Genomic DNA, 14,171 nt, shown 5'->3' on the forward strand with positions numbered 1-14,171 from the left:
AACCCCAAGTGGCAGAATACTGCTCCACAGTATTAATAAGATTGACCACAGTCAGCTGTTAGAAGGGTCCTGGTTGTTCCTGTCCCGGTGTAGGATGGGAGCCGGCGGTCTTAGCAGAGTCACAGAGTCAGCCGGCACTGACGGCGTATTACTGGGATCTCATTAATGTGTGACCTGCTCCTGCTGCAGCAATACACTGTAGATCAATCACTTAATAAACTCCCTCCCTCTCTTGCAATTCAATTCTCTTCAAAGACACTTTAATGGCACGACTGCAGGAGACAGATTGCTGGAGCAGTGACAAAGTAGCGTGGCCGTCACACAGGCTGGGGCTCACGCAACAAAATACATAGGGAAAATACATGGCACACATTCACAGTCATATTGGTGCAAATATGGTCATCAATCTCTCGGTGCTTCCCAGTCACTTTTTCCTCGTGCATTTCCAAGTTCATTTTTTTTTAAATAATTTTTTAGTGGATTTGAGTTTGGTTCAGTTTCTGGGTTTTTGTCAGGTAATCTGGATCAATATGCAGGAGGCCTTAATTAATTCTCCACAGATTTCCTCAGTCAATTCTCTGTTAATCCTATAAAGCGGGACAGCCAATACCCTGTATCTGATAGACAGGTGTAAGACAGCATGGTCATATCCAGACCCCTCCCTGTAGACGGCTTCAACAGAGATTCAGAGCCAGCTAGTTTAAAAAATAAAAATAAAAAATAAAAAAAATGCTGACCTTCTGCTGACCACTGCTGCTATCACAATGCTGTAGTGGAAAAGCAGTTACAACAAAATCTCTTATCTAAGGACAGGCCCACTGGATTCCTCCACTCACTTTTCAGTCTCCCCTTGGAGTGTTTATGTCCGGTTTCCTAGAGGCTGACAACGTATCTTAAATGATCCACTATACCAAAAAGCACCCTCTATATGAAAAATGTGTCTATTCCAAAGATGGAGTTGCTCTTGCTGGTACCTGGTGAGTGCCTGGTTGAAGTAGGCATCACCACCTCCTCATGCCACACATCTGAGGGAGACGGCACACTGAGACTGGGCTCCTTGCTCAGAGAAACACTCAGGGAGACTTGGCTGACCTAACTGCCATGGGATCTCTCTGTGGTTTGAGGTGCTTGATATACTTGTAGCTAAAATGGATATAATCAAGTAAAGGGAATAAAAGCTCTTAGATTTAAAAAAATAAAATCTCTGATCTCCTAATTTTTCATAGGTGGCCTCAGTATCACAGGAACAGCAGACTGTTGATAATGGCAGAGGTCTGTTTTACATGGAGGCTTTGATAAGGCCCCAGAGCAGATTCTGCCATAGACACATCCAGGATGACATCACAGAAAAACACACGTCCAGACTGGAAATCGGAGCATCACCCCTTTAATTTTTAGTTTTAGTTTTTTGTACTTCTTTAGCTTACAGCATTTAAAAACCACACACTTTTAAAACAATGTGAGGCAAGTCATCACGACACTGGGTAAAAGTACCTTGGGTAACATTTCAACAAATCAAAACTGTCAGAATGCAATCAGCTTTGTAATAAAACAGACCCCCAGAGACAGACACGGCAGGTGCATCAAAAACAAACAGACGGCTTTATGAATCCTTAAACAGCTATCTTCATTTGAATGGGATCGGCTCTACGGCTGTGGAATTGAAATCGTCCCCTTTGGTCCGCGGTAGGATGTGTGGACTTTGGAGTTGCCCGGCAGAGAGAGGGAGTGAGGGGCACGTCTGATTTGGTCATCAGAGGATCAATAATCATCACATTCTTACTGACCTTCTGAACAGACATTAAAAACAGCCCACAGTCTTTGGGCTATACGTCATTTAAAAGAGTTTCTTAATAAAACAACACAAGAAAAATAAATAATAGAAACAAGCTCAATGTTGCCAAATGGAAACCAAAGCCTTAAACCTCCTACAGGGACTGTTATCTTTACAAACAGAAAGATTTATTTGACACTTCGCAAGGTCTATGTGTTGTTTTCTTGTTAGTAAAATAAATAAATAAATACATACATACATACATACATAACAGGTATCATCTAAGCATAATGGGATTTAAAAAACAAAAAACAGCCGAACTGTGAACTGGGCATAAAACTAAAAATACATCAAATACATCTTGGTCCATCTTTACTAACATAAATAGTGCATTGAGCTGTCAATTAGGCCAAATCCATGCATGTATTCTTAATATTTGATTGTTATTGAGGTTTTTAAAGTCCCATTATCTTCCTTCTGAAGGGTCCCCTTACAGTGGTTTTAGTGTAATTCAAAGTCAAATAATCTAAACACTCCCCCAAACCAGGTACTTATTAGATGAACCTTGCGGCAACCTTACACACTCTGAAAGCTCAGATCACTTTCAGGTCTCCCAGCGGCAGACCCCCACAGTAATTTAGGAGATTCCCAGCGCCATGTCTTTCCTCAGTTCTGGAGGCACTTACCCTGATGTAACCTGGTGTTTCTGTAATCATACGGCGGATTGTTCCACCAGAGCTAATGTAATTTCTCCCCCACATTACACTTGTGAACCTGAACAATATGCCTAAGATCCATAAAATCTCAGCCAGCAAATGGGTTCTCTGAAGAATACTCTGTGAGCTGGTTCAGTGACCACGCGGTTTCAGCTGCTTGCCTCAATCAATCCCTGTTACCTGTTCAAACACTTGCTCTGTGAGACGCTAGGTCATGTTCTGTAAATACCACTCAGTCTGAATAGTTACTGATATGAATTATAGCCCTTTTCCCCTTCAATATACAATAGTGCCTTATTATTCGCATATGCTTACTGATATCCAGGAGTCATTAAAGCTGTTCTGTGTACTAACATTGTCAAGCTACACTTTGAAATGGTGTACATTGTTAAACACAATCTAAATAAAAGTGCCAGCACCAAAATCTGATTTCTTCAGAGCAAGTTTGACAATGTCTTTGTTCTTAGTTCTTTGCCCTGATTTTCTGAAACAGCTCTGCCACAAGAAAATGAGCACCAATGAAGCATAAGCACTCTGTGTCAGCACCTGAAGCAGACCCTGGGCGACGCACACAGCCAGGCTGCCAGAGTTGGATGTCTCCATGTCTGCTATGGTTTGAGTTCAATGTTTCATCAAACCCATTATTGCTTGTGCGAAGGCTGCTTGATTTAATACATCGGGGTTCTGTATAAACCATTGCTGCTTAGCTGCTGCAGTTTTTTCAGATTAAGGGTCTAGTTCGCAGATTAATGCAGCACCGGACAAGGCATAAAGATCACAGAGTTCTCACACAGCCGATTTCCTGAAGACTCCAAGACAAATCATAAAAACACAAGCAGCCCACCTGATTATGTCTAAGTCTCAGGCACTGTTGTTCTGAATTGCTTCTTGGCTTACCAGGAGCCCCACCATTGCGTTTCTGCAAATAATTCCATGGGGAGTGGAGCCCGAAATTGTGGAGCTGAACGATGGCAGATGACTGGGACTTCTTCCCCTGCTGTCCATACCAAGTGGCACTTACCGAGTCTCCCTACCCCTGTGTGAACCTTCAGCTCACCTTCTGCACTACGAGCAATTGCAGTGGTAGCCCTGCTTCATGTGTCACTGTGAAAGGGCAGGTTGCTCTTTGCAGATATCATGTAGAGAGGCCTCAATTAACCGACTGTGTACCAACGCTACTCATTTTTTTTTTTTTTCTAATTAAAAGGTTGTTCTCTTAAATACTGTTCCCAGAGTGTTAATCTACCAGAATTATTGTTTTAAACCCCTCCAATCTTTTGCTCTTTAAACTGATCTTCTGCTCCTTGCACTTGGGAAAATGATAAATGACTCAATTACTTTCGATCATGCAGAAAAGCAAGAGATCTAAATAAATTGAGGAATTAAAAGGGTTTTTTGCTCTTTCTTCTTGGATAGTTTCACCCCCCCACCAATACATTTAAAATACCTTGTCCAAAGACCTGTCCTGGGGAAGCACGCTAGTGTTATACCATGAGATTGTGTTCTCATGTATACAGCATGAGAGGGAAACACTGACATAGATCAATTACAATATAATTTAAGATATTAGGAATGGTTAGGAAGTTTGTTCCGCATACCCACCTTGAGGAAAGAGGATCTTATGTCCTGCGATGAATTACTGTCATGTTGCACTATGCTTTGTACAGTTTAAGTTGGTTGCTGGAGTAAACTCTTTTAATAACTTGCAGGAACGAGTATTCATCACAGATCACACGGGTCAAAGCCAGAATAAAAAAAAAATCCTACAGAATACTTCCAGTGTAACATGCAACTACCAAGATATGGAACCCCCCAAAAAACATGACAATGACAATGTTATAAAGTAATCATTTAAATTTGTCATCCAGAAAAGGAAGTCCAGAAGCTCAGGACTGACACAAGAGATAGGGGGTTGGAATCCCATCTTCATCACTAAGCTTGGCACTTTCACAAGCCGATCATTTCTCTTTGGGTACACCAGACAGAGAGTGTTTGGATTCTTGGGAGCACTGATTGAATAAATAGCACTTTACACATTAGTTACCTCCAGGGTTAGCCCTCCTAACAAGATGATTATGCACAGTGATTCTGATTTGGAAATAAATATACAAGGAATGAAAAAAACAATAAGAACGACAAAGTTTGCAAGTCAATTAATAAAAGAAGAGCTTGTTTTGCCCACTTCTAGCCTTGGAAAGGCTCAGATGACTCTTAATCGGGAACCATGTGCATCTGCCCTTCCTGTTCCTGAAAGCTAGTCTGTCCCTTGGCAGGGAGATTGGGTATCAGCCTGGCATCTGTGGGCACTAGTAGCATGAACAAACTCTCCAAATATTACCCCCCACCCTCCTGCTCCTCCTCTGAACACCTGCTGCTGTCCAGACACTGTCTGAAGATGAGGGATAGGTACACTCGGCCTGTATTCAACCTCCTTGGCCTCCTTTCAGACAGTTAAGAAAATCACTATCTACCAGCACAGTGGTCACAGGACAGGCCCACTCCAGCTTCACAACCCTACCCACATGTACAAGAAATGGTTAGATGATGGTGCAGGTTGAGTCAGCTGCGATGGCCACTTGACAGACACGATGACTGAACAGTGGATAATGTTCCTCTGTCCTTCACCGCCCCACCGCCACTATCGCTCAAGCCAGCTCTGGATATTATCAGCAGACAAGGTGCCGATACATTAAGGGACTTCACTCCCGCAAATCAACAAGGTCAAACGCTGACAGCAGATATGTTGTGGTCAGTAATCCTGTTTGCTTTAATCATAGTACATTCAGCTTCACAGTCGCTAGCCTACGCTGATGGGAGTCTCTGAAATCTGTGGCTTTGTTGTAGCACTGAAATCAAATAAGGACCTATTCTAAATTTAAATGATGACATCACTGATTTGCACCTCCAGTATATGGAAAACGTGCATCACACCTCATGATGACAAAATGTACTGTAATGGCCTGGTAATCTGCTGATGATTATACATCAGTGCAGTAAGATGTCACACTCTGGGGCATTTTATTGTGCAGGGAACAACAGCTGCACCACGTGGAACACAAAGAGGGAAGAATGTGACCTGAATTTTGACCATGTTTAGGCCAATGTTTTCGGAGAGCTGGATTGAATTTGTCAGAGGCACTGGGCACAACCTGGCTAATAAGGTTAGCTCTCTTCCAGCAGGGCAACATGAAAACCACACAGCGCATGAATAAATGAAAACAGTGGCTCTCCTGGCACAAGAAGAAAAGCAATCAAATCTATGCCCTTAAAACCCTGCCCTAGTCTAGGTGGTGGGGGTATTTTGGTTCTTTTGATTTCATTTGACTTATTTCTTGTGAAGTGTGTGATAGAAACATGACAGCATACAGTGTCTAACAGTGCTGAAAAAATTAAAACACAGATTAAAAAATGACCTGGTTATTTGAGGGAAATGTCACATTGACTAAATGTAAGGGGAGTCTATATTACTTGATCTTGTCTGAAGGGCTGTACATTGTCACTCTAGACACAACAGAGCTCTCTTGTCTCCCAAGAGCCTTCACATGGGTTCCACTTTGGCACAATATCAAATGTAAACTGCTGGATGATTAATAATAATATTAATATTCATCATCAAAAAATCATTACAATACAACTGATATGACCTCCATATTTACATCAGAGCACCCTCTCAATGCACAGGAAAGGAGAGCCATGTGATTTTGATGCTGGCAACTTGAGGGCACAATGCTCGTTAAAATCCTAGAATCTGTTCCTCGGGTGTCTGCTCTTTCCAAAAATAAAAGCGAGTAGCAGCTGAAGGATAGGGGAAAGAAAGTGGCCTAGGAGCAGATGAATAATTTACTAAGGGCCCGGCTTTCTTCTGATCAGATTTCCTGTGCAGAGGAATTGGGATTTGTTATCAAGGACATTTCCAGGGGGAAGGTCAGTCTCAATGCCTGGGCCACATTACAGCTGTCATTAGTTCTGATGGCATATCTGTCGTGTGAGTCCGCACTCCCTCCCTCCCTCCCTGCTGTAACTCCCTTCCGCCTCACTAGAGCTACTGCTTCACTATCCTGTGTGCCAGGCTAAGAGGCCAGGGTGAACTCCCCACAATGCAGTGATGGCCCTGGAGTCGAGACAGATAAGAGCCTCCGAGAAAAACAGAACGCCCCATTCATTAGAAAAATGAAATTGTGCAATTTGCAGCAACACTAACAAGATGTGTAACGGCACAAACATCTGCAACAGCTAGATTGCTTTCTGATTTTGGATAGAAAAACCAGCCTCTCTCTTCAAATCAGCATTACAGAAGATTATAAATCACAAATGGGAAACCCGCTAATCACAGAGCAGCATTGCCAAATATTCTTATACCTCTTATCTGTGTATAAATGTCATCCTGTGCAGAGAATGTGCAGAATTTAATCATTCTGCATTTACCAACAATGTTTGAGCACACTTTAATGCTAGTGGTGCAAGTTTCACAGGATGCACATGTGTTTAGCATGAAAACAACCCAGACTGGCAACTGTAGGTCAGTCAAAGTGGATCCTGGATGAAAACCTTTTTTAGATGGGGAAAAAGGGGGGTTGATTGTTGTATTTAACAAGAAATATAGTCGTTTTCACTGTAAAGATTTTTGTGCATTTAATGCCTGTGTGTGAGACTCATAATAAGTTAATACATTGTGTGAAGGGTGTCTCTTATTGTCTCTTCATCTTCATGGTCCTCTCACCCAAACTGCATGAGTGACATCTGTTATACAGTAAGAGCCCATTTCACATGACGTATTCACTTATAAAAGGAGACTTGCTCGCTAGTGGTTAGTGAATTAGATATTTATCTAACAGGAAACAATAGTAATGCCTGCTGTATTAATGCCATGTTGAAGATTGTTCTGTACACCTGCAGAAATGTTATAGAATATAGTGCATTAATGCCCAGTAGCTCTATAACAGTGGTACAGGGGTATCAACCCCAATATGTAGCCCTGCTGGTCCCACATGAATTTGATGTTTTTAGTTTTTCAATGTGACCGCTTTAATTGTTTCCATGCTGAATTCTATTCAGTATTGTCAGTGTGTCCTTCAGGCAGCATTCTAGGACATCCTAGGGAGGCTTGATTGGATTTTTAATTGGGACATGAAACCGCCTGCAGCACAATCTCAACCACACAGCCCCCGCACCGTTGTTGGGGCGAGGAGTTGTAGTCAGCTCAGTGGCGCATGTCATGAGTTTTCACTGTAGTACAATGCCACACGGACCTGTTCATGTGGCACCAGTCACTGCTCTACAGACCTTTAATCTCGTTCTATGCAACCTCATGGGATAGAAAACAAATCATGGTTAATCAAACTATTCATACCACAGGTTTCTACTAAACTGCACGATCTACAGTCAGCCTCTATACCTGGACAGATTTAACAAGGATTAGGTTTACTATAACCCTGTTACTAACATAAAAGAGGAAGCTCAAGTAAGTATTCTGAGCTTTTCTGAGAGCCATAATTTGAGCAAGGCTTTTATGTTCTGACACATGTAAAACTCTGTTTTTTTTTGTTTTTTTTTTACTGCTAGAGCATATAGAATCAGTCAGAGAAACAATACTTGAAACAATCTGAGGAACGTCACACCACTGTGATGAGCAAAACATCTTTGTGCACACATACAATTAAGCATATTGATCACATCTTCCAAATTTAAAATAATTGTAATGGTTTTGCAGATTGTATTCATCTCTTCAAACTTCAAAGGCGTTATTCAGCATTTCCCATACGAGTATAGATTTTTTTTTCCTGTTTGATTTCACACTTTCCAACTGTTACTTTCTGGGCAATTCACTCATCCAAGTCTGGTTACAACTGTACAAAATCAAATCGCTGTCAGTCACATTTTTTGCATTACATTTAACAAAACCATAAACTGTTAAGTTAAAAAGAAAAAAAAAGGCTTAGTGTGTCATGGTGAAAACAGGAAAACACAGCTGTTTAATGTACTGTGTCTTGGGGCCTTTAGCTAAATGTATTGGACAGAAAGCTAGACCTTCCACTAGGAAAGAAACATTATGCAACTAACTAGTGTGACAGCCCAGCTGACACTAGCAAGCAGGTATATAGCCCGAATACATTTTTCCAAATAAACTCAATGGAAAATCAAATTTATAAACAAACAAACACTTCTTCACTAACAGCAATGGGAGAAGCCTATTTGTGATGGCACCTGTAAGGTCAGATTCGATGTGACCGCCACTACTTAGCCTGTTATTGCGGACAACAGTGTACTGCCTGCCATGACTGGATTACAACATGAGTGCCTGTATATATACTAACGAGATAATGAGCCATGTCACAAAGTAGGGCATGTAACAATGAACGGTTCAAGGAGAAGAGTGCTGAAAGCACTGAACTGCCCGAGTCTTGACCTCAGTCGCAGTGAATACCTGTAATGTATGGTGGCTTTATACCAAAGACAGCGCAGGCTGTTTACCCTCCCCACTCTAGAAACCCTGCTATGGGCTAGAGGGCACAGTATTCATCTGTGCCATCTATACAAAGTTTAACAGCAGGCAATAAGGGCAAAAAAGGCTCTACACCCTATTCAATATATGAAGAGCAGGGCTTTTGTATTGTTTCTATGGCTTTTGGAGTTTTTCCTGTGCAAATATTCTTGGCCATAGAATGCACTTCCTGAATTCACTACTTTTTGTGTAAAAGGTTACATAATTAAATAAATTAAAAGTGTCAGCAGCCTATTGCATCTTGTAAATTTGTAGTTCCCCATGGACATTTTTAAATTTTAAATATATGTTTATAACATTCACATTAGTCTCACCTATTACCATTTCTTAGCAGTGAGGATGCTTTTCTATACCGTAAGGCTGTGTGTGAGCTGAGATTCTCCTTTAGGATGATAATTGAGTTTTACAAAGATCTATTATGTGGTTACTTCTCTAGAGGGGTGTAAACGTGCTGATTGCACACAACATACCATTTCAGAACCATGAAGGTTAGCAAAAAACAAGAACTAAATTTAACAGCAGGTGTTTCATTTTAAACTGATTGCCTGTGTTGTTAAATGTCTCAGTGGGACTCGATCGTTTTATTTACACGAGAGGTGAGGAGTAATAATTAAACAGTGGTAGGAAGGCCAGAACAATACAAGTGGGGGAAAAATAAACAAAGAAAATATGCATGGTTTCAATAAAAAAATTACACTGAAAGCAGACAAGCTAACAAGACCCCAGTACAGACCTGTGTCAAGAAAACATGTCGTTTGTGCACTTGGGAATAGGTGGGCTTGCGTTTTGTCGTTCAAAAGTCAACCAGCTTTTCTCTAGCCAGAACTGTTAAGTCTTGCTCATTAGAAGTGCACACCTTCCCTCCCATGCCTGAAACCTCACACTGGAGAATGGAGGTTGATTGGATCAGGGAGCTCTACACCGGCATTTGACAGTCCTCAATATTGTAGTGCAGTCACACCCTCCCACTCCATTAACAAGCTCTGTGCTGTAAAAGAAGTCCATTTCAGATTTCGAGGGCCGCCTCCTAGCCTCCCAATTCAATTAATAAATGCATTAGTTACAGGAAGAAGCAAGTGGTGTGTCAGCAGATTTGGCAGGGACTGATTGCAGCTATCACAAGAGACAGCAGAGCCCCTCCCCACCCTCCGCTAACTCACACACATGCACACACATGCACACACACTTGGGAACGTTTGCGATGTGCAGGGGAAGGCTCTCTTCTGACACCCGTTTGTCTGCTCTGATGGTAAATTGACAGGACAGAATGTTAGTGCCCCCCGTGGTTTGGCGAGTGCTTGGCAAATCTTTGGCTCATTAAAATGGAAAGCAGATCAGTAACCTCATATTTCCTTCTTCAGCAGCATGTAAAGCCACAACCTCAATGGAATCAACACGTTCTTGTGAAAAATTGGTAGTTAGAACATTTCTGATTTTAAGGAAAGAAAGCGATGAATGTTCTTTCACTAATTGCTAAAGCACAATGATTATGCTTGAACTGGTTTGCCTTATAGCTAACAAAATGGACATAAAAGTTAGTGACGTGTGTATTTCTTTTGCCTCAAATGAGAAGCAAAAGGCATAGTGATAGAAAAGCATTTGGTGCCTGAGACTTGAATCCTTCTCGATCCTCTGTCTGCTGGGTGAAGGATGTATGCGTCTGGGAGCGTTTTCGTGTATTGATGCCTCATGTGTCATGTATGTGTTGTGAGTGCCTAGTTTGTAACTGGGTGAGAGAAGGGAGTGTTTAAAGCAGGGGAGGATTTATAATGGTGTTCAATGCTCAAGCAACAGTGAAAATGTGGAGGGGAGGGATGTGTGGGGGCAGAGAAAGGGTTTTAGAATGAGTTGCCCTCCCCGGGGGCTGTGGGAGTCTGTCTCTTCATCTCTGTCTATCAATCACTCTCCTCTGAACCCACCCCAGAGAAACCCCAAACCCATATGAATGTAATTTTATAAAATAATTTACAATTTTCTCCAAAAATCCCCATGAGTCTATGAATGTGTGTTGCCACAACATCATATTGTTCTGTGTTCGCTTTATTATGTTGCTGATATGCTACTTGTGCCACTGGGAATAGACATATTCAATCAGAAAATACAGGCTTGCTTTTCTGCTCTGTCTGTGCTAGGGCCAGCAGGTGGTGAAGGTGAAATGGACAACACTGCAATGCAATGCAATGGGGTGGGTCCTTCTTCCACTGCCTTCCCCTTACAGCAGCCTGTGATATTCCCATACTATCCAAGTAATCACCCTTCTTTCCCGTCGAGTCAGCCCTCGGCACGCACTCTCACCACTACGGGGCTGAAGAGAGCCAGTGACCTATTTCAGAGCGGACACACTTTTCAATTTCACCTCACACTCTCACTGATGTCTATGACAGTGTTACGCAACCCTCTCTCCCATGGAGTGTCTATCAGGAGCCAGAGCAAGGCCAGGGTGGACACTGACGGGTGACCTTTTCTAGACAGCTGTGGGGCCGTGTGGTATTTAACAGCCTGTGGGTGGAGGGCCATCTCTCCACCGGCCCCACACTGCGCCCATTCCCTCCAGAGGCCACAGTGAAGAGTGAGCCTTGGCTGGAGAGCACAGCCCGGTGGCTCACTGACACAGCCGTGACCATTTGGAGCAGCTTTCACTGAGGGAAAATAATCTTGTGACTACATTAAAAACAAGTCCTGGAGTTTACAATGAAAAGAAAGTTGAGCCCTACAGGTACAAAGTCATTTTGTTGCTAAATAAAAAAAGAAAAATGCATCAAAAACAAATGGGCTACTCAAAGCTTTTAATGTGGAACTAGCCACCCTGCCTGATGTCAGATAAAGTCTGATCTACAGTTATATTGTGTATTGCTAGTGGGTTTTGCTATCATTTCAGTATAATTTGCTTCTGCCTCACTTCACTGACTATCATCTTTGGGAAGACCTTTCAATACATATTTTATTCTGTAACCTTTGGTTAGCATAGATCCTGAGCTAAGAAACAACAGAGCATGTGTATTGGAATACAGTTACACAAATGTATAGGTATACAGCTCTGGAAAAAATTAAGAGACCACTTAACATTGATTTCTGAACTGGGAGTGGTCTCTTAATTTTTTCCAGAGCTGTATACTAGATTCTGTCCTTACAATGATCTAAGACTTTAATCTGAAATTTCAATTGTGTTGTCTATTTCAAATCCAAGTCCAAATTACATCCGAGAAGAAATCTTACAGCTCTGTGTTGATTGTTTAAATGTCACTCAGCCTCTAAAAGACAAAAACACACCAGTTCACTCCTAGCTGGGTTTATCAAAACACCACTTAAAGGGGAGACCTAGAAGACGAAAGCACTCAAGCAGAGCATTGCAATTTCTGCTCCGAAGTCACAGATAGTATTGAAGGTGGGGGGGGGGGGGGGTGTAATTCGTTTGCCTTTCAAATGAGGAAGTGTGCTGTTTGGATTGCAGCCAGTCAGTGCAGACAGAGCCGCTCACTGCAAACCTCAATCAAAGTTTCCAATCCTGCAAATTGCACATTCCATTTGGTCCAGAATAAATCAGCTGCTTATTATTATTTTTTTTTCTGTCAGTGCTCCTCTTATTTCTATAGCTGGGAGAATTGATGATTACTTCATCCTTCTAATACAATCAAGACATGCTTTGAGCACCCGCAAGGCCTGGGGGTGGGGGTGGGGGGGATTGTGTTCCTTCCAGTGCTTAAAACGGGCATCGCAAATCTACATTCTCATTCATTGTGTTTCTTCTCTTTCTCCTACCTGAACAAAGTCTGAGCCACTAAGTGACAGCTCACAAGGGAAACCTGCGGTAAGTGTCCAGATGAAAGGGTTGCACGCGTCAGTGCTCACAGCGGTGTGGCTATTGTAACCTTCAGTACCTTCGCTCAGTTTTCAATAGCCACGTCTTCCTGTCTCTTGCCTTTCCTTGCCTCACACTTACAATACACAGGCACAGCAATGCATGCTTTATATTCAAAAAAGACATCCAATTTAAGACCTAAATCTCACTCTGCTATTCCAATGAAGTAGTGAACAGTTGATAACTTTTTGAACAAGTAAGATCAGCTGAGAACGCAAACTATGATGGAAACTAGATCAATTACAGAAATCACATTTACATACACCAATACTACGTTGTGATATATAGCGCTACTCTATTGCTGCTTTTATGAGCAATCTCCCTACCTTTGATGGGGTCATAGTCCATTTCCCATCCTTCCCAGTTTTACATAAGACTCTGAGGTTTTCTTTATGTTCACATGATGCACTCTGTCAAGTTATCCACTCCATCAGCCTTGGAATTAAGAAGAAAACTCCAGACTCAGTAACAGAAGACTCAGACTGGAGTTTTTTCTTCAGGGAGGGGAGTGGACTATGGAAAATACCATAGACTCAGATCACAGCTTGAGCACTTTCCACTCAAAAGGGAGAAAGGTCCTTCACCGGCAGAGTATTCGCCAGAGGTTCTTCTGCCACAACAACGCAGCACGTAACCAAGACTAGACAGCTCTGCTCTCCTCACCCTCCCTGCCTGGTCCAGCCAGCGATGGTCCTCATTCGCATTTTCCGACAAGCCCCAGAGGGCTTGGCAGAGGGACGAGGCGCCTCTGTAAATCAACAAAGCTGTTCAGAGAGGTTGTTGCTAGCAACTCGAGGGAACCGTTGCAGAGAGAGAGGGGGAAAAAAGGATCTAAGTAGATATTTAGCTGCTGGGCAGACTGTCAGGTTTACAAACACTTTAATGATTTAATAAACAGGGCATCGAAGGGGCTCCATGTGGCAAGTCTTCATGAACTGGCGGGCAGCCTAATCTGTGGGGTGAGCCATGTGTCCGGGGAGATTGGTTCAATTTTCTTGCTGCGAAAAGCTGCTTAGTATAATTAGTGATCATGTACGGCATATGATGATCCCATGGACAGGGAAGGGAAACACTGAGTGGGGTTTATGCATCTGCCCTGCAATAGTCAGTTGCTGGGGTGGACAGCAACAAGGGCTGACTACATTTAGATTTATTAGCTTGTCTGCACTGAGGACATTTTCAAATATTTTACTTCCCAATAATTTTACTAGAGATCGTGCTGAGATTAAAATATTATGCCAGCAAGACCTAGCCAAGAAAAGGCCAGAGAGACAGGGCATTGTGACAATTACATTAATAAGAAACAAAAACACCACAGTC

At 42.3% G+C, this 14,171-nt stretch overlaps 1 protein-coding gene across 6 annotated transcripts in view; it reads right to left on the reverse strand.

The window, feature by feature from the left end:
- rnf123 (ring finger protein 123) overlaps positions 1-14,171 on the reverse strand; it is a 121,936-nt gene that overhangs the window by 4,037 nt on the left and 103,728 nt on the right. The gene's annotated exons all lie outside the window — the stretch shown is intronic.

This window comes from Amia ocellicauda, chromosome 3, assembly GCF_036373705.1.
Source record: "Amia ocellicauda isolate fAmiCal2 chromosome 3, fAmiCal2.hap1, whole genome shotgun sequence".
Classification (NCBI taxonomy): Eukaryota; Metazoa; Chordata; class Actinopteri; order Amiiformes; family Amiidae; genus Amia; species Amia ocellicauda.